This window comes from Schistosoma mansoni, chromosome 6, assembly GCF_000237925.1.
Source record: "Schistosoma mansoni strain Puerto Rico chromosome 6, complete genome".
NCBI lineage: Eukaryota > Metazoa > Platyhelminthes > Trematoda > Strigeidida > Schistosomatidae > Schistosoma > Schistosoma mansoni.
The window spans coordinates 692,230-695,987 of NC_031500.1; the positions used below are offsets into that span (position 1 = coordinate 692,230).

Genomic DNA, 3,758 nt, shown 5'->3' on the forward strand with positions numbered 1-3,758 from the left:
GGGGTTTTGTGGAGATTTAGTATTTTTCATAGATTAACACCGTTGGATGCCAGCTCAGTGGTCTATCGGTTAAGGGCTTCGGCTCGAGACTGGTAGGTGCTGGGTTCTAATCTCGCGAGAGCGAGTTCGTGGATGAGCACTGCTGAGGAGTCCCATAATAGGACGAAACGGCCGTCCAGTGTTTCCAGGTTTTCCATGGTGGTCTAGCTTCAATTGACTCATGCTTTCATCTATGAAAAATAAATATTTCACAAAATTGTCTAACTATTATATATATTTTATAGTTGAATTGATGTGTCAACAGAAGCTAGAGCATCATAGAAAACCTGGTAGCACTAGACGGTCGTTTCGTCCTATTGTGTGACTCCTCAGCAGTGTGCATTTACAATTCCACCTCCCGAGATTCAAACCGAGGATCTATCAGTCAATGGTGGACGGTTGTTCAACTTCGTGGATTGGTTGAAGTTAGACATTAACACCGCTGGATGCCGACTCACTGGTCTGGGGTTTAAGCGTGTTGTAGTTTTTGCAAAAGCTTTAAATCATTTCTTCCCAATTCCAGAAGGGGTTTTGTGGAGATCTCATTAATTTTATAGTTGAATTCATGAGTCAATTTCAGCTAGACCACCATGGAAAAACTGGAAGCATCGGACGTCTGTTTTATTCTGATAATAATAATTTGCTCATCAGTGAATGGTTCCAAGAGGTATTTCCTGGAGTTCTGGTGAGAAGCAGTGACCAGTGGAGTTCAACTGAGTCTAGTGGGAGACAGTAACTCACTGAAGACAATGCTGGATGGTTGTTTAATTCTGTAGAATGATTGGAGCTAGAAATTAACACCATTGGACGCCGACCAGCTCAGTGGTCTAGAGGTTAAGCGTTCGCGCGAGAGACTGACAGGTCTTGAGCTTTCATCTCGCGAGGCGGGATCGTGGATATACACTGCTGTGGAGTCCCTCAATAGGACGAAACGGCCGTCCTGTACTTCCTGGTTTTCCATGGTGGTCTAGGTTCAATTGACTCATGATTTCAACTCTAAAATTAATAAGACCTCCATAAAACCCCTTCTGATGTTATATATATGTATACAATATAGTCTAAGGGGTCAGGAAACATGGGGCTCTACTAATATAATATATAACAAGAATGTAAGTAAATCAATTACATTAAAATGAATCAAAACTCACCTATGGAGTTGTTTGAATAAAAAACACACAGAAGAAAAAATGTTTTTCTATTATTAAATGTCCAAGTCAATTATAACTTCAATGATTGTTTATATATTGTAATGGATTAATAATAAAATTAAAATATTCCAACAATCAAATGACAATGACGATGTTGATGGTGATGAGGAGGAGTAGGATAATGATGATGACGAGAATCAATCTGACATGATTATTTCCTATCAGTAATAATAATAATAATGTCAAATTGGTTTAATTTCAAAATTTAAAAAAAATCCGGGAGAATCGACCATTAAGTATTTAAAAAATCAATAAAAAGACAAATAATACTAGTCATATGATTGGTCATTTTGAAGGTCATTTCAAAAATGTGGGCGGTCCAATGATTTTAATTTATTTATATATATATTATGTATGATATAATGTAAATGAATGATAGACATATATATTAAGTAGATAAACAAACACACATACACAAAACCATGGCAGTTTTATTGTCGTAATGGTTAATCGTCAAATAGAATATGAAGAACATCAACCTAATCAGACTTGATGGAGAAACTTTAGAAGAGATGAAGACTTTCACGTATGTGGACAACATCATCGATGAATAAAGAGGATCTGATGTACATGTAATGGTAAGGATTGACAAAGTAAAGACAATATTATTACAATTAAAGAAAATATAGGACTCAAAACAACTTTCTATCAATCAATATCAAAGTCATAATCTTTAATACGAACTTTAAGACAATTCTACTGTGTGGAGCTGAATCTTCGAGAACTACCACAACCATCATCAAGAAGGTACAAATATAAACAATTGTCTACACAACGTACTTAATGTCCGTTGACCGAATACCGTCAGCAACAGCCTACTGTGTGAGAGAACAAACCAACTTCGAGCTGGAAAGGAAATTAGGAAAAGACGTTTGAAGTGGATAAGACACACATTGAGGAAATCATCAAACTACATCATGAGGCAGTAACTTACTTAGAATCCTGAATGGAAACGAAGAAGAAGAAGAAGGCCAACAAACACTCTGCGTCGAGAATCGGAAGCAGACATGAAAAGGATGAATAACAACTGGAAACATCTGGAGAAGATTGTCGAGAACAGATTTGGATGGAGAGTTCTGGTAAGAGACCTATGCTCCTCGACAAGTGGTAGCAAGCGTAAGTAAGTAAGTTAATCCTGAAGGTGATGAGGTGATCTTAAATGATATTATCTGTAGACAACCGATGTGTAATGAGTATTTTTTTTACAAATGACTTAATCTTTTTCTCTAACTAACTTACACCTGTTACCTCTCGTCGAGGAACATAGACCGCCCACCAGCATTCTCCATCCAACTCTGTCCTGGGCAATTCTTTCCAGTTGTTATTCATCTTTTTCATATTTGTTTCTATTTCCCGACGTAATGTGTTCTTTGGCCTTCCTCTTTTCCGCTTCCCTTCCGGATTCCAAGTTAAGGATTGCCTTGTAATGCACATTGGTGATTTCCTTAATGTATGTCCTATCCACTTCCAACGTCTTTTCCTAATTTCCTATTCAGCTGGAAGCTGTTTTGTTCTCTCCCATAAAACGCTGTTGATGATAGTATCTGGCCAGTAAATGTTGAGTATTTTGCGTAGACAACTGTTTATAAATACTTGTACCTTCTTGACGATGGATGTAGTAGTTCTCCACGTTTCAGCTCCTTACAGTAGGACTGTCTTGACGTTCGTATTGAAGATTCTCACTTTGAAGTTAGTTGACAATTGTTTTGAGCTCCATATTTTCTCCAATTGTAGAAATGTTGCGCTTGCTTTGCCAATCATCGCCTTTACATCTGCATTCTCTCTAACTGGATAAGTCAAATTATATAAGAATTATTTCGTATATTGTAAAATTTGACTTCTGTAACTTGAAAAGTTATTGCCCTGACTACTTGTTCTGTTCCAATATTGGGACTCCTCTGAATTACAAATCCATGTTCATATCACAAATCAAACTCATGTTGTCTTAAGTTCAACACTTTGAAATCCATATGTCCTAAAATCAAATTTCGATCAATTCTCAAAATTGCATCACCATCATTCCGCATAATCGGTGATTCCTATATCACTCTGGACATAGCTGTTAAGTTGAATTAAAAGAAGCCATCTTGTAGTAAGTACACACGATTACTTGACTAAATAACTACTTCCCCCCAATTAAAGAATAAGCTATCTTAAATAGTGTAATATTTATACAATAAAGCCTAAGTTCATCATATTTTCCAGTAGGATCAGTAACCTAAGCGTTGGTTGACATATCAACCTATGAAAAAAACACAACCCAATATCTTAATGCCTATTGATTTTTGAGCTCTTTCCAATCCAGTAACCGATCAGAAGCACATTAGTTCTTCGTTATATTCAATCCAATCATAATTCAAAACTCATACAATAGTAAACTTGCAATGCCTGACTACACAGCAATGCAAATAGGGAATTACATTACATACATAGCCTGGTCTCAGTGATGCGAAACAAGAGTGATAAAGGAGTAATTTATTAATGATAAATCTAGAATAATATAATATGTGA

General features: G+C 36.4%; 1 protein-coding gene across 1 annotated transcript in view; it reads right to left on the bottom strand.

Annotated features, from left to right (window-relative positions):
* The window catches only part of Smp_162230 (putative microtubule-associated protein tau), a 54,366-nt gene extending 52,894 nt beyond the window's left edge, over positions 1-1,472 (bottom strand). Inside the window, exon 1 of the mRNA XM_018797870.1 lies at positions 1,188-1,472. The gene's annotated coding sequence lies outside the window, so the exon portion shown is untranslated. The remainder of the gene's footprint in view (positions 1-1,187) is intronic.
* Positions 1,473-3,758: the final 2,286 nt, after the last annotated feature.